Below are 24,357 nucleotides of genomic sequence, written 5' to 3'. Positions count from 1 at the left end.
TAATTAGATTTTGATCTGATAAATTCTGTGTGTTTAATTGGGATTTGGTGAGATGAAACTAAAACTAAATGTTTGGGAATATTTTTAAAAACTAAAATTAAGAGATTCCCCTCGTGAGACATAGCAATGGCATCATGCTGGGAGGATTTTCTTTTGTCTTTTCTTTTTTTGTGTGGTATTTTTTAGCTTAAACAGAGAATATGGTCACATATGACAGAAGTACTGCTGTAATATAGTCAATATATAGCAAAAATCTGTTAAGATGCTAGAAAATAGTTTAGATAATGATGTTATAAATAATTAAATGCTTAAGATAAAAGGATGTTTGTATATTGGACGGGCCCAGTCAAATTATACAGATGCTCTACATCCAATCTGTCTTGGCTCAAACTATATTTTGATAGGGGTTGGGGAGATAAAGTTTTCAAGTTTCAAGGCAAGTCTGGTAAAGACTTGCAGCTATAATTTCAATTAAATGCAATACAAAGCATTTACTCAGAGGACTTGACAGCTTACTGGGAAGAAAGACAAATTAGACACCAAGTGTATCTAACCTTAACCTTCCATGTTACTATTTTGTTGTACTGACATTTAATGATCTATCACAGTAAATCCTAATAAAATGCTTTTTACCTTTGTGGTTGTTAAACATTTATAAAATGTTTAAGGTTAAATAATATTTTGCATGATATCATATTTGACCAATTATTGAATTATTGGATAAACAAATAAAAACAATATAAAAACTGTTGCTTAGTACTGCCCAAACTAACATTAAATACTTCAAAGTTGTACAAAATAACATATGTAAAAAACTATAGATATTATGATTGGATAAGTATTGAGAAGCTAGTTTGTCAGATGCTGACCTTTAACCCATTACAAGGGGTACAAGGATACAAATGATTAGTACAAAAATATGAGCAGTGGGTAAAATGTAGTATGTAGATATTATGTTTGTAACTCAAAATAAATTTTCCATCTAGATTTTTTATCAGTAATATTTATTTAACTGCACACAGAGCGTGAAAAAAATGAAACTTCGGAATAACTTTCGCTTTTTCTTCTATCTCTTAATTTGTGAGAAATATAACAAAGACAAATCTGCTTGATATGCTCTGTGCAAATGTGGCACATAGGAGAAGTATCTGGATCTGAATTAAAGAATAAAAGGCCTCCAGGTTAAGATTATGTCATCTTATTTAATCGTCTGTTTCCTTCTGTTTCTTGCTTTCTATCCTTCTCTGTCTCCATTTATCCCTTCAGCTCTGTCTGTGTCCATCTACAGTTACTCCTCTGCAGTTGTTGCATGTCTTTCCACAATTTACTTCATAACATGTTGTAGTTGTTTCAACCTATATCTCTAGTTCATACAACCGTTTGGCCTTCTCAGATTTATTGTTTCTTTAAATACCTTCCCACTGAGATTTTCCTAATTAAAAACAAATGGCTCAGTCATTGAAGAGTATATATTTAACTTATCTGGCCAAGACAGTAACATTAAACAACAGTTACAGATCATTTGCTTGGCTGACTGACAGAGGGACGGACCATCAGGGGAGCAGAAGAAATATAAATGATTTATTTGTATTTGTTTTATATCAGATGTTTTGACAGAACTTGTGCAGCCCATATTTACCCCTCCTGGTTTGACCCTTTTGACTCTAGACTGTTTTCCCTCCCTGCTATGCTTTCAGTTGTGCTGCAGTTTGGCTCCATTGCCCCATGGCTTTGGCTGGATTTTCTTAGAGGCAACTTCTTTCCCTTTACTTCCTACATAAAAAAAAAAAAAAAAAAAAAAAGATTCCAAATAATAAATATTCCATAAGATCACTTTTACTCTACATTGTTTTCACTTGCAATTATATTTTCTTTATCACATACAGTAATAAAAAAGGTAATTATTGGAACTATAAAGTAAAGTATGAAGCAGGACTCTAAATTAAATTTTAACATCTGACTTCAGTTCGACGGTGAAATGGCTACCTTTTAAGTTTTATGATCTTTGGATCTAACTATTTATTCTTCCTTAGACTGAATCTAAATCCAACTTCTGTAACAATCATTTACTTTAATGATTTTCACAAACATTGTGACAAGGTTTCCCATTTGCAGTACAGGAAACTTGATACTTAGAAGAAAACTTTGTCAAAACTTTGTCAAAAGGTCTAAATCAGCTCTTTCCTGATGATAGCATGCCTTAATTAGTCGCAGTGAATTTTTGGAACACATTACTGTAAGTTACTGGCCTGCTATCCAGTTCAAAATTCAAAGATGTGTGCTGTACAGATGTTTGCAAATTAACTTTTATTTAAATCCATCTAAAGTCATCATTCCAATTAGTTTCCATGCGTTTGGGCAAGATAGGGAGGCAATTATGAAAAAAGTACTTCAGTGCAGGGTTCATTGTTTTTTCCCTCTGCTGAATGGAGCATCTATCGTCCTCTGTCATACTGCACTGGTCTCCTTATGGTTCTGTTTTGCAGTATTTGGTAATCATATTCACTTCAGTTTCTTCTTTCCATGCTGACTGTCAAAAATAAAGAGGTTGATTTCGTTTTATTTCCCTTTTTTGTCTGGATTCTATCATCACATGTCAGTTTTTCTTTTTTTTTAATCCATCATCCAACACAACAGATACGCAGCCTGGCATCTTTCTTCAACTCTTCCTCAACTATTGGTGCAGATAGACTGATGTTAATAATTTCACTGTTGGATCCAGTCCTGGAGGCCCATGTGGTTGTAGTGGAAGAGTTTAGGAATATTAATCATACTCTGGTGCCTTTAAAAATGAGTGTAATACTATTGTACTGTACAAGATCTGATGAGTGAATTTTTTTGAAACGCCTAAAATGAATGAAGTTTTTTTTTTTTTTTTTTTTAGTCAACAGGTAAACTATTTTTCCATATGTTTTTTTGATATAGAATATCAAATCTTTGAAAATTTTAATATTGATTTTACAAGTCATATAAATGTCAATTGTATCACCCCATGCCATTACTTTACTGCTGTCACTATATTATCTTTATTACAAATAGATAAAAAAAAACTCTGAAGATATATGCGATAGTTATGTGTCTGCAGTTATTTAAATACTTTGAATTGGCAGGACTATCTTGTTTCCAATTCTGAATTCACTTAAAAGAACCAACAGTTTATTTCACATCTAGATATCAATAAATTATGTTCAGTGCCCCCCTCAGCCCCCCAAAGCTCTGACACTAAAGTGCTTGACTAGCTGTGCTGCCAAATTTACATCATCGTGATTCGTAGTTTAACTATCGCCAATAATTTCTTGTCCTTTTCTCCCCCTCTTGGCTCTGTTCAGTGTTTGTGTTCTGAGTGTATGTGTTTCTGAAAGATTCCTTGTGAAATAATGCCTTTGAAGCCTGGATTTCTGAAATTGATGTTCGTTAAGTCAGCTCCTCTTGTCTTGTGTTTCAAATTGATCCCTTTTTTTTGTTGATCAGCCAAAATCTAGTTTTAGTATTTTTTTTTCTCTCTGTTATCTCTGTTTTAGTTTACCTTGTATAGTAAAGTTCTGAACAACTCTATGGTGACATCATAAGATTAGTTTTTCAAAGTGCGTTTCTGGCTTCTGTGTTTTATTTGTTGTTTATTTTGCAAAACTTTGTCCTAAGAGTTTGTTTTTATTCTAACTTTAAGAAAATATATAAAAAAAAAAAACCCCACATAATTTGTTATAAGCTTCCCACTAATTCAAATGCACCATAAAATTATAAACCAATAGACACACAGAGGTATGCTACATTCATGTGTCGGATTTTTGAGACCAAATCTGGGGACATCTCCAGCTTCTATGTTGAAAATACTGATATCAGTATGAAATGAAGTTACTTTTATTTTGACATATTTATGCCTATTTAAGCAATAAAAACCCAGTGTAATAGCCGGAATGTGTCATGTTTCTGTCCTTTGTGGACCTGTTTACATTTTGTTTTATGTCATTCTGTGTTTTTCTTGGTCACTGCTTTCTTTCCCATTTCATGTCATTCTTGTTGTTTTCTAGTTATATTTAAAAAAAGGGGGTTGTATTGTTTGAGTTACTCTCTGTTGCCCCCTTGTGCCAGACTCCTTTCCCCTTCTAGTTGCTTCTACCCACACCTGCACCCTATCAACTGCTTAGCGCATTCTTTGTTATATCTCCCATATATACATATCCTGTGCAGTTCTTCATTGTTGGATTCTCTTCCTTATTTCATTCCTTCATCTAAAGCACAAAGGTGCTCCAAATTAAAACGCTGAAAGGCAAATAAATAAAGCACTTTGTAAAACCTTGCCAAGACAAATATATAATTAAAACTAATTATGAAAAATATTCATGAAAACTAGCTATCAACAATATTTAACCATGAGAAAAGGCAAGGTAAATACAGTACTAGGTTCTGCATTAGGTTATTCTACAATGCAGTGTAGATGATCAACCTCTGGGTTTGCCAAGCTGCAGTGGAAGACCAGGTTGCTCTCAAAATCGCCTCCAGCTTATCTGCATTGTAGGGTCTCCTGTCTCTCATCTAGCACTTGACTTTTCCTGCATGCGTTTGCCATAAAATGTAGATCAGAAAGGTTTGCTTTTCTAGCCAAGAACTTTGACACTACATATGGTCATTTCTAGTAATGATGTTTTATGGGTAATGTAGGCTGCTACTGTTGCCTGGGAAATAAATTCAGAATCTCTGTAAAGCTGTCAAAACGGGGAAGCATGGGGTGCTCTAACATATCCTAATAAATAGTGAACCAACACCAATTATTGACAACGGTCATGCAATCTCATCACAAGCTGTGAAAACTCCTCACTTTACCATAAGCAACTTGGATTCTGAACCTCTTCAATCTTATTACAGCATCTTGATTTTTCTCTTTTTATGAAATACACAACAAATTTTTGTTAAAAAGGAAACTTGGACTATTGAGTAAAAACAAACCATTTTAGAACCAGGGGCAAATTCAGGGTTTGACCCTCAAGCTTGGATTATGTGTGACATGTCTGCTGGGTCCACAAGGTCTGTGCTACAGTAAACTAAGTCATTTTAGCTTCCACACCCCCTGGCGTCTGCACAGACAGATTATCCTCACTGTGCATCTTAGACAATTTATAGCCACACAAATTGCTCTGTGCAAAAAAACATGTTAGACGACTAACAGCTTCTATCGGCATGGGCTCGCAAATATTAACATTGAGCAACATCTTATAATTTTGCCCATAAATAAGTATCACCATTATCAACAGGCTTAAAAAAAATGTAAAAGAAATAACTTGTAATCTTAGACATGAAGAGGCTTTACAAAATCAGAACACAGCTGAATTTCTATCTCCTATTGCAGTTTGTGCTGTATATGGCCCCTCTCAATTTAACCAGAATATTGGATAAAGTGGGAAATGTTGCATAGAGTAAAAAAGCTGCAGACTTTGCGTCTACGCATCTTATTTTCACATGGTACACAGGTGTGTCAAGCATAACTGAGCCTTTATTCAATGATTGGCTAAGCCTGTGGCCACGCCCACCATGTGATTTGTTAAGATAATGGAATCTCTGAAACAAGCAGTCCTAACTCATTTACCATTTGACTGTTTGTATATTAACCATAAACTGACAAGAAAAATACATTAATTCCATAATTTCATATTAGTATCCTAATATGAAAAAAATGACAAACTCAGAATTCATTGCAATTTCTGAACCAGACCAACTTTGTATATTATAGTGGAGAAAGGATATTTCATTAGATATAAGGAACAATTGCTCAACCCATTTACTGTGTTTATTATGCAAAACCATAAACTATTGGTTAAGACACTATAGATGTGCATAATATTTGTAATTATATGTAAATATGTTTATCTAAAACTGCTTGATAAAGTCTGTCCTCAGCTGTTTATGTGGAATTTATAGCTGGTAGAGTATGATTAGTGTAGAACTGGTTGATGCTCATCTTTCTGTGTTAAGGGTCGCTGCCTGGCCACCCCTATACAAGTTTTCTGGCTCTGCCACTGTCCAAACAATTACCCAGGATTTATGGTTCAGGATTGGCTTTTCTTTGCACTTTTTCACTCTCCTTTCGGTGTAAATCCTTTATTGTCCCTCAATAGGGAAATTGTTGGCTTCCGGGGAGCAGTCTGGGGTTAAGGGTCTTTCTCAGGGACCCAGAGTGGCAGTCCGTGGGGCTTGAACTTAGAACCTGGGACCCAAGCGCAATGCTCTAACCACTAGGCCAACACTCCCCAAATTGGTGAGTGCCAATGTTGGCCTGCAGTACAGCCGTCAGGATTTTTCTACATTACAATTTGTCCTGTAACAAGCCTTTACCATAATATTACTCTATCTGAAGAAGTTTTATTTTCTCAGAAAATTTGAGGTTTTCCCTACTGTCATAATCAAAGTTACCAGAAATAAATATTTGATTATACATAATTTTGAATGTAGACTTAGGGTCTAAATAATAAACATATATGGGTTTCATATTTTAAACTGAATGACTGAAATAATAGAAATGATTTATAAATTATTTTAAAAAACATTCGTTCTTATCTGTTTTAGGTGCTGAGTGGATTTGTATATTGATAAGTTTCTTGCTCTTCTAAAAACTGAAGTAGCTTTCATATGCTTCCTAACAATTTGGCTCCTACAGCCCCCTGTATTACAAACCGCATTGACTACCGTATGGAGGCTTTAATAGTCTTTAAACCATGGTTCCCCTGACGTCATGGCTTTGGGTTGTGACAAATAGCAATCCTTCTTCCCAGCAGGGCCGTAGTGCATGCTAACTGAGGTGAGGTCACCACAGTATAAAACAACACAGAAAGTTTCCTAGGGTCGTAAAAGCTGCAGCTCCAGGGGAAAACGTCCTGGATAATTGGTGGAATAATTTCCGTAGCTGAGGTCAAGCATGGGCCTCTTTCTCAACTGTCCACAATCCATAATCAAAGCCCCTTGTTATGCCCTGCTTCTAAAAAAACAGTATGTAAAATAACATTTTCTCCATTTCAACCAGTTTTCCCCAATTTACAACCATACATATTGTGTTTGCTACTTTATCTAGTCTGTGGTGATGCAGTTTTACAGAGATGTTATTTAAGAATTTAATTTCATGCCATTATCTTCACCTGTTACCTATTTCTCCATGTTAATTAGTTCTTCTTACCTCAGTTACCCTGATCAACATTCTTTTCTCACACCTATTTGAACATTTCCATTGTTCAGACCCACCTGGTTGACATGTCACTGAGTTCATATCATCATTCTATAAGCTACTGTACCTAGTTTTCATTGTTCATTAGTGGTTCTTAGTTTATGTTGTCAATGCTTGTTGTCCTGGTCTCCTTGTGCCCTACCAGTAAGTTTGACATCATCTCTAACTTTTGAACTTTCCACTGCAATTCTGGTTCCTTGCTCCTGTATACATTTTTTCCTGCTTCAAATATACTTTAAATGACAATTAAAAGCATGGTTTATTTGCCATAGCTTTGAACATGTTCATGCTTTAAGCAGTATTCCAGTCTTGCATGTTTCTGTTTACATTTAGTGTGAAAGAGAAGGATGTGAGGTAATGAGCACAGAAAGCAGAGAAAAAGAAACAGAATGCCCCAAATGTGGGACTATGTCAACACGGGAAATAGTCCTTCTTCACTGAAAACCGAATTAGCTTAATATGCATAATTGCATGGCATCAACAATTACATTGTGGACAGCTACATTTAGCCTTATCCAACAATAACAATGATAGGCAACAATAATGCTTTCAATCAAAAAGTGGCCCCAAACTCAAAACAGATGTAAAAATGATATTTAACAAAAGTTCTTAAGTAGAGGAAACATACTTAAAAAAATACTATATACTATTATCTCCATTTTGATCATTTATCCCCTATTAAGCAAAAGTGTATTAGCGCAAAACCTTTTCTCTTTCATTTATCTTTACAAAAAAAGGTTAGGTCAAGCTTACTCACTTGTATAAACTGTTATTTGTTGTTTTTGTCCATTTTATCCTTTCTGAAGGTTGGTTACAAATACTTTGGATATTGTTTAAACTGGTTATATGAGCTCTTAAAATCGGTGCCAGGTTCCTTGTTTGTGTATGAAAAATTGGCAATTAAAGTTGAATCTTAAGAGGACAATACATTTTCTTGTCAAATATCCATTGTTTCTGTTTAGTTCTTTTATTTTTCTTTTTTGATTTGGTGATGTACAAATAGGCTTCATGTTATTTGATTATTTAAGGCCTTCTTTTACATAGTAGTTGACTGTTAAAATTTGATACCTTTCATCATTGGATGTATGCTCTTCGTTTTTTTTGTACATTTAGAAAAATATACTCAGAATCAAAGCAATGCCTTTGGATGGGTTAAATCCCTGTCAAGACATAAGACTGGTTATAAAATAAGGTGAAATGTATGCAAATTTCACTCCTGGTGCACCTGATGTTTCTGTTAGCTATTTATTTAGCAGTAGCGTTAAATTAGCTACAAATTGTTTGCATAACATGGTTATTTCTACTTTAAACCCTGCTCCCTTGCTATTTTTCTGTCTCAAAGCTTATTGGACTCCAAATCGATCTACTCTACCAAAATGACGGTTCATGATCTCTGTTGCAGCATGAATCCCTTTTAACATCTCTATTTATCTTTGTTTTGTTTTGTTAAAAGTGCCAGCTCTGTCTATCTTTTGCTAATGCAGCATGTTAAAGACCTACACTGTGGGTGGGAAGCAGTTGCATGTGAGGCACACTTTAGGCCGCGTGCTGTGGCTTTTGCTCCCCTTTAAACCCCTGTAGTGTCTCTTTTCACTCACCCCATTTTTCTTTTTTCCTCCCCCTTTTTCTCCTAGTTCCTGTGGTGGTGGAAAATCTTACGGTGCGGTTTATTTATTCTGGTTTGGTGTTGGTTCTCACATGTCCTTGGCAGCCTTTAATACCTCCATGACAGTGCCCTGGATAGTAAGGCATTATGGTCCGCACATGTGTGTCTTAAAAGAAGTTCGCATTGATGCCATTGCCGCACTACTTGCTTTAAGAACAGCGAGCTGTTATTGTGAATGAGCAGCCAAGTACTGTACTGCCAGTGCATGTTTTAACCACAGCTTAGTGAAGATGTCCAGCATTTACAACCCGTTCCCCTTTGTTCATCTTATTATTTTGTTTAAGCTCTCATTCCCCAGGAAAAGAAAAAAACCTTTAGGCTTAAGCACAACAATAATAGATAAGATACAGACTCAATGTGAGAAGTGCAAAATAGAATATTACAAAGTAAAAGATGGAGAGGGAGTCGAGCTGTTTCCATCCTATTGTTTTCACTTAATCCTAAATTACAGCCAATGAAAGATATTTACCTCCCCCTAACATGTGTTCATAATTATCAAAGTGTTGAATCTTATTTTACTCACAGTATATTTCTTATCAACTCGGCATATTTTTGGATGTTATTTTTTATTAAAAAACGATATCTACACAATTTATGGAGTTGTTTTTTGTTCTGTAATAGTGTTAAATCACTAAGGACCATGTGTCAAGGTGACTCATTTGAACTTGCTCATTTGAACAAAAGAAACAGACAAATTGCTGACAGCTAATTATTTCATTTCATCTCATATTCTAAATATTTGTTTTTTAGTCCTGATTTATTTTTTTACATTTGTTTTTTTTTATTATTATTTCTCTTCCTTTTGGCTTTAATTCAGCAAGTGTCACACAAGCTCTGTTTCCACTTTTTATTTGTTATAATTTCACTGAAATGTATGTACTGTAATAAATAATTTCCATCATTATTTGATCAAGCAACCGCCTAAGTTCCAACAGGTTGCTTATTCTCATACTAAAGTGCTTGTCCACCAACAGGGCTTGTAAGGCTGACCTCTTTAAACATATTTTTAATCTTAAAATACTTAGTTTTATACTTTTAAATAAGGATTTTATACCATAAAACCATTGCATATTAGGTTATTCTTTTCGGCAGTTTAAAGTTTTGATGGCAATACGTAATCATAAAAAACACTCACATGCCATATATAATATATTAACTCAATTGTACAGTATTATCTGAACATTTTATATTAAGTACTATTTCCATTGAATGTGGTTTTGATCCCCCTATCAATAAGCTTACTCCGACCAAGACATGACCGATTATGACCCCTCATCAAACCAAAATAACTATTAGCATTCATACCAGCCTCTAGCTGGTATTAATGTCAGGCAGACATTTACTTACAGTAGACTATGAGTAGGTTATCTTAATTTCTTCCAATGACCAGTTTTCAAAGTGGATATTAAATATCCTCAAATCTGATTTTGAATATCCCATTGCAGATGGCTTATTTGCCTGCCCAAGACACTTGTTTCCAAATACGGTACGGTACTTAAATAATAAAAACTGCAAACATATAAAATGTTATACACCTTACTGTAAATGTTATTTTGTGCATTTAATTTATCGAACTTTAAAAATTTGTAGTCAACTTTTGTAAGTACAAAAAATAAACATGCAACTCGACAGATGGCTGCCCACACTAAGTATGGTTCTGCTGGAGGTTCCTTCCTGTTAAAAGAGAGTTTTTCCTCTCTGCTGTCGCTACAAGCATGCTTGGTGTGAGGGATTGCCTACGAGTCAAGGAGTCAATGCAATCAATTGATTTTCCCTTAGACAGAAAACTTGAATTGAAATTGAATTAAACTATTGCATAACTGAACTATGGCCCACCCCTGACCCAAAAAAAGACACACACAAAAAAATCTTTACAGTGTTGTGAAGTAACTGTCTAAAGTGTGTTAGGTGGCTTCACAGTTTGAAGCACTGTTGTCTTGCAGGAAGTGGGTTCTTTCTGTATTGATTTTTTATGTTCTTTGCATGCATGCATGTTTTCTTTCCAGTTACTCCATCTTCCTCCCACAGATCAAAAACATGACTAACTGGAATCTCTTAATTGTCTTAAGATGTCAATGTGTGTGTACATGGTTGTATGTCTCTGTACATCTCTGTATTGCCCTGCAACAGACCGGTCAAGGGTGTACCCTGCCCCTTGCCAATAGACTGCCAGAGGTAGGCACTAGCCCCACTGCAACTCATAAGGAATAAGTGGGAGAACAAGGGATGTATGGTTATGTTTGGTTTATTAAAAACAAGAGGCTTAATTAAGTCTGAGCGCAAACCACAATAGGCTTGATATCAGAGGCTGATGAATATTAATTTTTAGCCAAATTAATATACATTTGCTTAGTCTGACTTTTTTTGTTGTGTATAGTATTCAAAGAAGCTGAACAGGGCGATTATCTAGCCTCACATAATCAATTCTTGTTGCTAATTGGCAAACGGGAACTGTTTTTTCTTTAAAAGGAGTTTAATGAATTATTATAATGTGTGGATTCAATGCATATCCAGGACTATATGATATTTATGTCTTTTTTTTCTAATCTTGGGCAGTATATGTAGCAACTGTGCACATGTTTGATTCATTTGCAATAATGGAAACTGAAAGAGTTTCCTTCTCCATTTTTTCCCCTGCGTTAGTCTTTTTTATTTTTTGTCAAAGAAGCTAAATGGGTCTGGACTGTTACTTAATATAGTGACTTCTCTAAGTTGGCACCATTGATTGTTGATTGATAACTATTGAAGCAAACACCCATGAAAAACCTGTCCGTTATGCATGCTAATCGCGTATACTTCAGGCTAGTAGCCCTTTTGTAAAAGTTAGTCAAGCTTATACCTATGTCTTTCACATGCAAAAAAAGGGTAGCATTTAACTTACGTCGATATATATTTTTTAGATTTCAGGGTAAGATAGAATTTCAGCTGTAATGTTGGGCTGGAAGCAGGATCCATTTAGGGGGAGATCCTACTGTTGGGATTTCACGCCTGTTTTGTTGGCATTTTAGGAGTGGACACTACACTCCAAAGCACTGATTTATGTGACCTGAATTTGCCCATCCCCTGACTGACCATTTCGGCTGTCTTTATAATTCGCTCATTTTGTTTTTTATCCCGTTCCAAGAACGGCCAAGGCCAAGGCCTCAGCACAGTGACATTTATGATCACTGAGAGTTTTTATCTGGTTTTCTTCATGGAATAGAAAATGTTGGGAGCCAAACGTTTTGCACCTGATCTATTAAGGTAAAATCCATCTCTCTTGAAGAGGTGTTTCTTTTCCCAGACGATATTACATTTCTCAATAAAGCCAATCGATCTTGCAGAGCAGGCTCCTTTGATCCAATTACGGAGGTCGGCAACTCTGCTGAAGACTTCTACTGAAGGTGTTGCGACAGGTCCACTGCAGAAAATTTAAGAATGGGTCTGTTCTGCAGTGTTAAGCAGACTATTCAAGTCATCCTTTAATATTTTTGACATCCTCTTAGCAACATCATTCAGTGCTCCGTTGTGAATGATTAAGTTCTTCAAGGTTGGGTTTAATTCTGTGACCTTTTGTATCCTCTTTGAGATTTCGGAAAGCATGACAGAGCCAACCTTCACTATATCTGTGTTGTTCTTGGTGGAGAAGCGTTTAATTTCATTCACAGCATCATCAATTACTATTATTGTTGTTGGCTTACAGTAGCAGTTGGTTTTTTATGAGGCACTTATGGAGAGCACTGAATGTTGTCATACCTTTTTCCTGTTGTCTGGAAACAGGCCATTCTCTTCAAGATCAGTTTTTTTAGGTCCAAAAATCTTTCTTTATAGATGAATCTCCATATTCTCAGTAATCTCAGTGTGTCCTTATCTTTTATTTAGGAAACAAATGGCTTTTTGCACCTGTTGATACTCGGGGTGGAAGACATGTCTTTCTGAAGTCTTGGCCAGGTTTTGTCATCAAAATGTGGTGTTCATCCTGTCAGACGGCTGTTGAGATCTGGATTGGGTTGTTTGTGCTTTTGCTTTGCTCCAAGTGTTTTCCAACGAGGGCTGCCAGTCTAGTTATTGTCATTAGAAGCAGCACCTTATTTCTCCGTCCTGTTGGTTATTTATTGTTCTGACAGGTTGGTGATTATAACCACTGTTGGGGTTATCTCAGTGTTTTGAGACACTGGCAGGGGTTGGCACTGGCAAGGTCGCATCATTTCCATGATCAGTATTTACTTCCACATTGAATTCAAGTCGTTAATCTTCACTTTCAAGACAGCCATCCTCTGAAGAAGCTTGTCCAAGTCATGTGGGGTGAAGGGAGGCATTTTGTGCTGACGTATCCTTCTCTGTGGTGTGATCCAAATAACATAAAGTGTTTATAAATGTTTAAAAAGTAGACCAAATAGAGAATCATTTAAATAGAAATAGTTTTGTCATTTTGGATAAGACATAAGAAGGTAAAAAGTAAGAAAAATATAAGTGAGCGAGGAGAGAGGGAGAGTTGTGTCTGAGCAAGTAGAGAGACAGAATCCTCCTTTAAAAGCTAACTTTACATTTTCATCATTATTTTTACCAAGAAACAATATCTATTTAGTTTTTTTTCCAGTTTGGATGTAACTTATTAATATCAAAACATTTATTTTCTGTCATTGTCAAAAATATTTAAAAAAAAATTGTTCTTGGAAAAAAAAATGTAATTTAAGGGATACTTCCACAGAGATAAATAATTAACTATCTAAAAATTAAGCAGCCTAAAATGGACCCATGTGGGACGTGACTCTGACTTTTAACCGTCTATTTAAAAAAAACTCCCATTCCCCTGATACCTTAGCTTTATGATTTCAACAATACATTGATTAAGATGCGTATAGATTGAGCTGCAGCCAGCCTTTTTTTTTAATAACAACTATGTCAAATGGACCTGCAGATAAAAAACAAAATGTTTTTTTTTTATCTTAAATGCAAGCTGTTATATATCTTTTTACAATTTTCATATATTACTGCTCTAAGTGGGTTGCACTGTCAGCTAAAGGAATATTTTAGAGACTCTATTCTCCATCTAATGATTAATCAATTGCTAAATTAGTTGACGATTATGTCAATATCTGATTGATCACATTTAATCCAATTAATTGTTTCAGCCCTAATTTAAACATTTTACAACATCTTTAATATTTCAAAGATGGCGTATATTGGAAGGAAACTGGACTTTCACTTAATCTTTTGAGCATGTTTTGAGACCTGTCCAGTAGTAGTAGCATTTTTTCTATTCAATTCTGTTGACTTGCTTGATCTCTATCGAAAATCTGATTTTGGACAGAGATGACAGATGGCTTGAAAGAAGGGTGAAGAAAGCCATTTTTGGGAGTGCTTATGTAATTTCCCAAAGAAATTACATAAGCACTGTTATCATGATTCAAAAAGCCAATCACAGAGCCCATGCACAACAAAAGACCTTCAACAATCCAGAAGAACAAGAATTGGCTACTAGATTTTCATCTGACTTCAAATGTGCTTAGGAAGATAGACCTCCAGGCTGCTTAAAAACATCACTGCTGCAACTACAGATAGCTCTGGTCTGAGCCAAATAATTGAAAAACGATTCCTGGATAGGTAACGAAACATCTTAAAAAAACCTTTTGAAATTAAAAAAAGAACACATTAAACACCTTACCTTCAGTATCCAAACTAAAATGGTCCCTGATAGACTTGTTCATGATTTTTTTCATGCCCTGCTACACGTTTTAAGGGAAACAACATATTATCACAGTGTTGCTAAAGGTTTCTTCAGCATGATATATCGTCTACTAGTGGGGTTTATTATAATATAATATAGAGTGTCAGACTCTTTTCTCTAGAATCTTAGCCTAATATCTCCAAACCCAGCATGTCCTAAAACAAACAAAGGTGGAAAGATAAAATGAAGAAATTGCTCTTTGGCATTACTGGTTACTCTCATGGTATTTATGTATGTCTGATTCAACTGCAAACTTGCCTCTATATGTAACATCACATTTTTTTCCATCTCTGTGTTTTTTTTTGTTTTTTTTTATTTGGGTCTTATTCACTCAAAAAACTGAAAAGTGTGGATGTCATCCAAACCATTCATTGCTTAAAGAAACAATTCTTGACTATTCATATATCGCAAAAATCAAAAATTTCTGATTTTGATTACAGGACGAGTTATGTAGATGTATGTCTTGTTTCCTTAATTAAAAAAATATAGTTGGCTTTTCTTAGAAACCAGGGTTGTGGCTTAAAAACTGCTTTGTTCATGTTGTTTTCAAACATATCTCAGCTTTTTGCAGTGGGAAATTAGGACCCTCCTCAACTGGTATCGCACTTGTTTCATTTTTTATGCTGAAATGCCTTTCCTCCCCTCCTTTCTTTTATTTCTGCATGTGGCTTGCCTCTCTTTACCATATTGAGCCACATGACTTATACTGTGAGGCGGAGAGAGTGCAGAGGACCCAGGGCGCGTTGACATCCAGCCTCTCTGTGTGATATATGACATCCATTGTGAATGGGGGAGGGGAGGCAAGCTCCTTCCAGTGTTTGGGAGGCACATAAAACATATCACAGAAGGGCCATTAAAACAGCCTATAGAGTTCAAATATAAAACATGTCTCAGATCTCAAGTTGTTGTACTGTAAGAGAGACTGGCGGTTTTCATGCTCCTACTGTGCAGATATGGTTTATCTGAAATATTAAGGTAAAGGACACAGATTAGGTTAATGGCAAAGGCAATAGAAAAAGGTATTATTTTTGTTTTAAGGTGTTAAGGAAATGTAGGCCACCACCCAGAACCAGAGCAAAACAAAATTCCAACACATTTTCGTAATGTCCCTTCTTTCTGTATAATTCAAACTTCCTCTGTCATGAGCTTTAAATCAAACAGCACCAAGCACAGTGTCCTGCAGAAGTATTCATGTTTTTATGTTTCGTTTGATTAGTCTTGGAAGGTAGAACTCTGGGCTGGGAATGATGTCACTCAACAGCTGAGTCTGTTTAAGCTGCAAGCTGGAAAACAGTGAAATTTACCATTTGCTTTGGTGTTAATTTCTATCCAGTACTAACAATACTTTCCATCTTAGCACCATAATACCATCTTAATAAAATTACTTTACAGCAGAATGTCACTGATTAGGATAAAAGCAGTTAAATTGGCACGTTTTTACTGTATTATATATATGTGCTGCTGTATTGCACATAAAACTCTGGGCTGTCCAAAAGTGACAACTTTTCCAGTCAGAACTCCAACTTTAGTGGCACTTTTACCATTTTCCTTACTTAAGCTGAAAGTCAAATGAGAGTCCTTAATCATATCCTTGTGATGTTTAGTGAGGTAATTAGTTGTCTTGGATGAAGGGATCTAAAACTTTGTGGGTTGTAAAAAATCTAACACTTTCTATATAGGTCCTACAGTCTAAGGTTAATTCTAAACATATATATGACAAGGGGCTGCTCAGTGGCACAGTGGGTAGCACTGCTGCCTTGCAGCAACAAGGTTCCGGGTTTGATTACCGTCGCTTTTTCTGCATAGAGTTTGTATGTTCTCCCCGAGCATGTGTGGGTTCTCTCCAGGTACTTCTGCTTCCTCCCACAGTCCAAAAACATACTGTTAGATTAATTGGCTTCTCTAAATTCTCTTTAGGTGTAAGTATGTGTGTTGAATGGTTCTTTGTCTTTTTTGTCTCTGTGTTGTCCTGCGATGGACTGGCGACTTGTCCATGGTGTTCCCCACCTCTCGCCCATTGACAGCTGGTGATAGTCACCAGCACCCCTCGTGACCCCAGTAGGGAGAAGCGTGTCGGAAAACGGATGGATATATATAATGAAATATTTATTTGTTGAAAATATTAGTTGTCTTCTTGTCTGTTTTCCCAACCTAGAAAAATCCAAGTTGCCTTCACTGCAATGTCCCTCTTACTCTAAGGGACTGTTGCTCATGAAGTCACCCTGGAGTGGCTGAAATGCATCATGGTATCACACCACTTCCGACCATTAGGCTCTTTGTTAGAAAGGGTGAGCAAAATCTGAGACCCTTTCACAGCCAAAAAACACACTTCCGCTACTTAGACATTAGCCAAAAAAGGACAGTTGCTGGCACTGTCGATATTAGTTGCTAAAAGACCCACTCTGACTCAGCTTCAGCAGAAATTATCCACTCTCGCTCAGATCACCGGTTGCTTATCAGAGAAAGTGGGCATGTTGTTTAATGGGCAGGCTTGGTGCAGTTAAGAGTCACAGAGTACACAAGGATTTGTAAGACATTCATGAATGAAGTGAAATCCCACTTTTAGGTTGATTTTCTTAAAGGAATTTCATAAAACAGATAAAAACTAAAAAAAAAATTTTTTTTCATGATATAGGCTCTTTTAAAGCTACAGTATGTAACTTTTAGCGACATCTAACGTCCAGACTGCAGACCGCAGCAACATGAACATCTTACCCCAAACAGTACGGCGAGCGTTACGGGACAAAATGTCTTCCACGACGTCCGCATCACCTACCTTCTCAAGGGATGAGGTTGGTTTACATAGATAATTTTACAGATAGTATTTCATTAGTCTGTGTAGGGTATAGATTTCATGTAGACTTAAGATAATAAATATACCCGTTTTTTTTTCTACATCGTTGTGACGTTTTGGCGATCTCGCAATCGCTAGTTTGTTGGCTCTGCGCTGCTGTAGCGCAAAGATGTCTGCCTCCATGGCTGCGAGACCCGCTCTTATGTAATTATAAATAACGAATTCTAAGGCAACGCAAATATTAAGGTTAAGAGGCTGAGCTCGTAGATGATGATAAATAACATAGTTATGTATAATATATTACATTTCTGACTGTATATCCCTGTAATTATTACACACTGTAGCTTTAACATTGTTGTGCCATCAAAATAGGTGGGAGCACTTTAATTTAACAAGAAGTGAAGAACTTGTCAAAGTTCACAGTAGGGCTGAGCAATAGAACAATACAATTATACAAAATATAGAATAGAAAAGTGTCTATAGGGCTAATTCTATTCTATGTTTTCTATCATTTCTAACAGCATTTTATCTCTTATTCAAGTACATATTTCCAAAGGTAGACATATGATGAACATAATAGTGTAAAGTAGATAAAAGTAAGCAATTATATTTTTGTCATATTTTTCAGCTGAAAACGTACTTAATTGGGGAATGTTGAGATAAATCTGGTTTGTGATATAAAATAGTCCATATTGCAATATTGGATTTTTTCCACATCACCCAGCACTAGTTCACAGTTCTATGAAATAAGCTAAGCAGAGCAGCTAAGGAAAGTTTGCTAAAAAAAAAACAACAACAACTGCGTACTGCTTCTGAAAGATTTTAGACTGAGATGGAGGTTTACTTTTATTTAGCAGCTTTATAAAAAACAAAATTCATTTGTCAGAAGTCTGAACACTGAATGAAATAACTAGAAAACTTGGCATACCTGACATTTTTAGGGGGGCGTTGGTACTAGTGGAGTGGCGGCCTAGTAGTTAGGGCATTGCAAATGCAATCCAGAGGTTCTGAGTTCAAGCCCCTCTCCCATGGACTACCACTCTGGGCCCCTGAGCAAGACCCTTAACCCCACACTCCAATGGCAGCCCACTGCTCCCCAAGGGGATGGGTAAAATGCAGAGTTCATTTCTTTGCTCTGTACTTGTGACTGTATAATGACAATAAAAAAGCTGGAAAAACAATAATTTACTGTTCACATATACTTTCTATTTCATCTGAAGTTAAAGCAAGATAAGGCAAGCAAGATTTACATATCACACTTCAGTAGCAAGATCATCCACAATGCTCAGGAAAATACATAGTGAAAACTGCAATGCAAGAAAAACAACTGATTGGGGATAAAATGAAAGAAAGTTGGAATACAAACTTAAATTATTTATGTTGAGATAATAAAGTCAAAGGCCTATCTATAAAACTAAGTTTTTAATCTCATTTTAAAGAAACTTAGGGTTTAAACAGTTTTACAGTTTACTAGGAGTTTGTTCCAGATTAGTAAATTAAAAAAACCTAAAGGCTGCTTCTTCATGTTTGGTTCTGGTTCTGGCTAAGCAGGGTAGATTAGAGCCAGGAGAACTGAGAGGTTTGGACAGCTGAGGCACTGACAAGACTAGTGTTTTAATGCTTAGCCATTTATTGACTGATAGACTAAAATTTCTTCAAACACAAAGCAAGTGTAAGGAATTTTAAACAGGGTAGATGTGCTTTATTTTCTAAGTTTAGTCGGGACGTGGTAGTAGCAGTCTGGACATCGGCGTCGCCAGACCCCATTTACTGGGGCACATGCCCCAGTATAAATGAGCTGTGCCCCAGTATAAATCTCATGAATATTTACAACAGTGATAAATTTTTTTAATGCATCAATTTAGATAATTCCAACGGGAGGAGACGTATATTTCTACTCAAATGCACAGCAAGTGTGTTGTTAACTCCAAATTGAGGATGTATTAGCGCCCCCACGTCAGCGCATGTCACTGCATGAACTGCAGGTAAACTAACGCACTGCTCTCAACTGAGTTGATGGGACACTGTGCGGTCGCGATGCATTTTTAGTTCTGGTAACGTTTCTTACCTGTCAATTTTATTATTTTCCCAGTGAAACCACGATTTATAGGCTACTGACTGAAAATTACTGCATTGGTTTGTAGATGGATATCAGGAAATTTCTCACATGAAGCAGAGACAAGACAAGGAAGCAGTAAAACAAGATGAGAGAGAGGGAGGTAAGGTCCCGTAATGAGTTAGAGATTTAAGCTAACTAGTTACATTAGGAACATTATAAGCAATATGATAGATATTTACATAATTATAAATTTACGTTTTTTAATGTTTGCTGTAGAGAATGAGAATGAAGGTGCTGGAGTAGGAAAGGGAGGAGGAGGTGAGACTGACAGGCAAGAGACAGGTGAGACAGGAGAGACAGGACCATGAAGGTGATGAGGGAGCAACAACCAGCATCTACAAACAAGAAGGGGACATTTTTGACTTAGGGGGAAAGCATGATAGTCCTAAACAGTTAAAGTTGTCCCACAATCCCAGGACAAATTTAGGGTAAAAAAACGTTCATCTATTTCAAAATGGTTTGAAAACTTTTCCTGGTTGAAAAAGAAATCCTTGTCATCAAGGATATGCAGTGTGTTTTTAACTTGCTTGATAACATCCTGTTCCCAACATTAACGCAGGTCATCCAGATCTCCCTCACAGTCCCAGTCAACAGCTGTAGTTGTGAAAGGTCATTCAGTGTGTTGAGAAGGCTCCACACTTGGCTGAGGTGCACATTGGGACAAGACAGGCTCCATAATCTTGCTATTTTATCAGTTGAAAAGGAAGAACTTTCTAAGCTGAGTCAGAGTCAAGTGATTGACCGCTTTGCAAAAATGAAAAATAGGAGGTACACTTTAATGCTCAAAAAATAAAAGAAAAACTTAGTTCAGGTTGAGTTAAACTTTCCCCTTAACTAAAACTCTGAAACCTAGGAATTAATGATTACTTCAGAATGTGTTTAAGGAAACGTTTTATTTTTAAAGTTGGTGATGTCTTATTTTTTACAGCTGCAATGTTGAAAATGTTCATGCTCTTACAATCATTAATATCTCAACTGGTAATTTTGGTAGGAATGTATCAGGGTGGGGCAGTATGCTTGTCTGTATTTGTGTATTGAAGGAGGGGCATATGCGGTAGGGGGCCAGTGCCCCAGTAAAGCTTTGTGCCTAGCAACGCCCCTAAGTCTGGATCAGCTGCAGGTGTCTGATTTTTATTTATTAATTTCTTTTAGGCTATGGAACGGCATTGTAGTAAGGTACTCATGAATTAGTTATCAAGATCCAACTAAAACATTAGTATTTAATCCTCAAGATGTTTTTCAGGTGATTACTTTGTTCATGAGCATCTGAAAATGTAGGTCTTAGTTAATCACTAGACTCAGATTATAAGCCTGATTGATGTTTTCTTCTTACATAAATTGAAGCTGTGTTCTAATTTTAAAGGCATTTTCCTTTGGTCCAAAAAGAAATTTTTCAGTTTTGTTTTGATTCAGTTAAGATAATTTTTATAATCTACGTATGGATTTTTTTCAACACGGAGACAAAAAGGACAAACAAGCATTCACACACATACTCACACCTAAGGAAAATTTAAAGCCAGTTAACATAACACTCATGTTTTTGGACTGTGAGAGAAGCAGGAGTACCCAGAGAGAACCCACGCATGCTCAGGGAGATTCTATACTCAATTGTAAAATGCTGGCAGATCCTTTAAATGTCCAAACAAATTCAAGTTTATTCCCTGTTGAAAGGCGAACAAAATTCAGAAAACATCGTGCCAACCCTTCAATGATACGACAAATAAAGCCGCTTAAAAAAAACCCCCACAGAAATCCACAAAAACGAAAATGCAATTTTTAAAACTGAATTATTGCGATTTCTCTGACATAGTTTGAATAAAATGTATGTACTAGGCTTACATTTGTGAGTAGTACCTTTTCTGACAAGGAGAGTGATAAAAAATCCAGCCAGAATATTTTGCCTAAATATTAGAGTAGGTTTATGTGTACATACAGCATCAGCATAAATGTATAAATTCAAACCAGGTGAAATTAGAGAAATAATGCAGAAAAATGTATCTAGTGCATAATAATTCCTGTTCAGATACACCCTTAAAGTGTCTTAAAGTGTAAAATTTTTATTACATTTAACATCAGTGGTCAATGAATGTAAGCTTTTAACCTGTCCTGTATTCTTTCATGTATCAGAAAAGCAATACCAACTATAACAGATTTACTTCAGACAATTGGTTACAGAGTTCCAGGCCAGATAAACAGGAGGCAAAACCATTCCTGAGTATGCAGTTGCTGGTCTTTAAAGGTGGCAGCTAGTAGAGGCAGCCGTGAGAACAGAGCCATCTCAGGTAAGAGGACAGCAGGGACATTATGAGCCCCAGGAAAAATAACCCAGCCTTAATGGAACATGGCAAAGACTTGGTAGCGCTGGCCAACACTTGTGAAATGCCCTTTAGATGGCAAAGCCCCGAACGTCAAGCATCACGACGGGTATACAGGAAATCCAGATAAATACACAAATAAATAGGACTGTTGTAGTTGGCAGCCTTTACTTGTTTGAGAATACCAGTGTATATTTAAACTGCTACTTGAAGCTCCCTGCTCTGCTGTGCTCCAAGTATATGTGGCTCTTTCATAGGACAGAGCAAGGCTGAATGTGGGGTTTTGATGATCGTGAATGGAATTAAATGAGCGACACGTTAGGTGGTGAATGTTTAGCCTGAGAAAATATAGGTTTTGTATGTTCTCAACATGATTATAAATCATTAATGTTAATGTGGGCTGTGGTACAACAGCCCTCTCTTTAGAAGAATTAACATCCTGAATATACATTAACTTAAAAAAAAAGGAAGTACAAATATACTCCACATATAATATGGTAGTCTTCATTATGGCCTTTGCAACCAAATTCTGAACAAATAAGGGATTTGTTTTATGAAGTTCTCAAACAAACACTTGCTAAAATATAATAATTTTACCCCTTTTAAGCAAACAATAATCTTTAAACCCACACATTGCACTGCATGTAATTCATTAATACATAGAAGCATAAAATTACGTATTAAAGGAAGAATATACATTTTTCTCAAATATAAATCTTGTGGTGTTGATTTATGTTTAGTTTATATTTAAATCATTGATTTATAGAGGGACTACGTTTTATCTATTTAATTTTCTATGACTATTCCCCACTCCATTTTGCCTAAAACTGCAAACTTCATTTTAGGGCCATATTTTGGCCCCCTAATCAATATCTACTTGCTTCCCTCATTCAGATCTTAATGAATAATGACATAAATTATATTAATTATGCAAGTGTCACATAGAGTTGTGTTTGACTGTGTTCCTACCCTCCCATCAAAGACAGAAAAAAGATCAGCTGCCAGTAGTGGTGGGCATAAATACATTTTTTAAATCTAGATTTATTTTACCGAAATCTTGGATTTAATCTAGATTACTCTAGATTAGGATGGCTCATTTGAATTTACTCAAATAGCTTCATGAATCAGAATTACTCTATTAATCCCTTGCAGGCATTTTTTTTTTTATTGCAGTGCAACCATTTAGAGAAGAGAGAAAACAAGATTGTAAGTACAAATAAAATGTAACAATGAAATAAGATAAGAATAATAATAAAATAAGATAAGGATGATAAGTGTGAGCTTTGTGTCAGTCAGTCCAAACTCTATTTCTCATTTTTCCACCAGTAACTCAGGCAGTCATTGTAATGTGCTGTAAGGCCAGAGTAGCCAAAAGGGATGCTGGATAATTTCAAGTCTAGTTTTGTGCTAAAGTTTGTTGTTTAGTTGGTAGTCTATTCTTGCTAAGCTAACATTATGTTTTGGAGGTTCCAGGTCGAAGTGTTAACATTAGCAGCATCCAATGAATGTTTCACCCGTTGCATATAATGGAACAAGCATTCCCTGTTTTTTTTTTTTGTGTTGCAGGAATAAAGAGCTGCACGACTAGACCTTGGCTTCACTGTGAGTTGATTAACTGCTGGTAAACACGCAATATTAACAAGGTTAAAATAATAATTATTATAGACCCAGCTCCGAAACCAGCTTTGAGAATAGATTGACAGCAATATTTTGTTTATCGCCCGATAAGGGCCCACCACTAGCTGCCTAATGTACTGGGTTCTTTCATGGTCTTAGCTACACTTTCTGAGTGGGGTACAGTAACATATGACATATAATATCTACTTTGAAAGTTAATTTTAAGGGGATCAATCTTAACTACCTGGATATTCTCTGGAGGTCTGATATGCCTCCGTCAGTGATGTCTGTCTCAGGGTCGACGGTCTGTTGTGGCATTGAGCGAGGTTTCGTCTACTCTCTCTGTTTCTGTTGCTTTACGTTTTGTTGCTCTTGGGTTTTCATGTGCGTGTTTAAACTTGTGTTTCCACTCCATTTAACCCGCTTTTTACGGACCATACAGCTTTCTGTTGTTTAATTTACGGCATTAAAATTCTTTAGCTAAATGGTGCTTCGTTACCTCTTCTTCATCTTTTTCTGCTCCGGCGTCTGAGGAGCATCAGCGAGGTTGTTTTTGTGTCGAGTGGAGAGAGAGCTGAGTGGGCGGGCCAGGCTGAGCCTATGTTCTGAGCCTGTAACGAGAGGGGAGCAGCGAGGTGCTGTAACACAGACGGGGAGACTGGTGAATCTGCTGCAGTCAGTGCATGTGGGAGAGAATCAAAAGTATAGATCTTGTTAAACGAGTATTGATCAATATCAATACCAGCGTTGGTATCGATAGAATTGATCCTAGGATCGATCCGCCCACCTCTAGCTGCCAGTAAAATAAATCGAAATAGACAAAAGTAATAAAAAATGATAAAAAAATGTAAATCATGGCAAGACCATGATTTTTTGAACAATTAAATGTTATTATTTATTTATATATATAAAATAATACATGT

At 36.2% G+C, this 24,357-nt stretch overlaps 1 protein-coding gene across 2 annotated transcripts in view; it reads left to right on the top strand.

Annotated features, from left to right (window-relative positions):
* The window catches only part of znf469 (zinc finger protein 469), a 306,945-nt gene that overhangs the window by 98,859 nt on the left and 183,729 nt on the right, over positions 1 to 24,357 (top strand). The window contains exon 4 of one of the 2 annotated variants that reach the window (XM_015403762.1): positions 23,384 to 23,419. The exons of the other annotated variant lie outside the window; for it this stretch is intronic. The gene's annotated coding sequence lies outside the window, so the exon portion shown is untranslated. The remainder of the gene's footprint in view (positions 1 to 23,383; positions 23,420 to 24,357) is intronic. 2 annotated transcript variants of the gene reach the window in all.

This window comes from Cyprinodon variegatus, unplaced genomic scaffold (genome assembly GCF_000732505.1).
Source record: "Cyprinodon variegatus isolate N-32 unplaced genomic scaffold, C_variegatus-1.0 Scaffold35, whole genome shotgun sequence".
NCBI lineage: Eukaryota > Metazoa > Chordata > Actinopteri > Cyprinodontiformes > Cyprinodontidae > Cyprinodon > Cyprinodon variegatus.
This window is presented reverse-complemented; position numbering and strand designations above follow the sequence as displayed.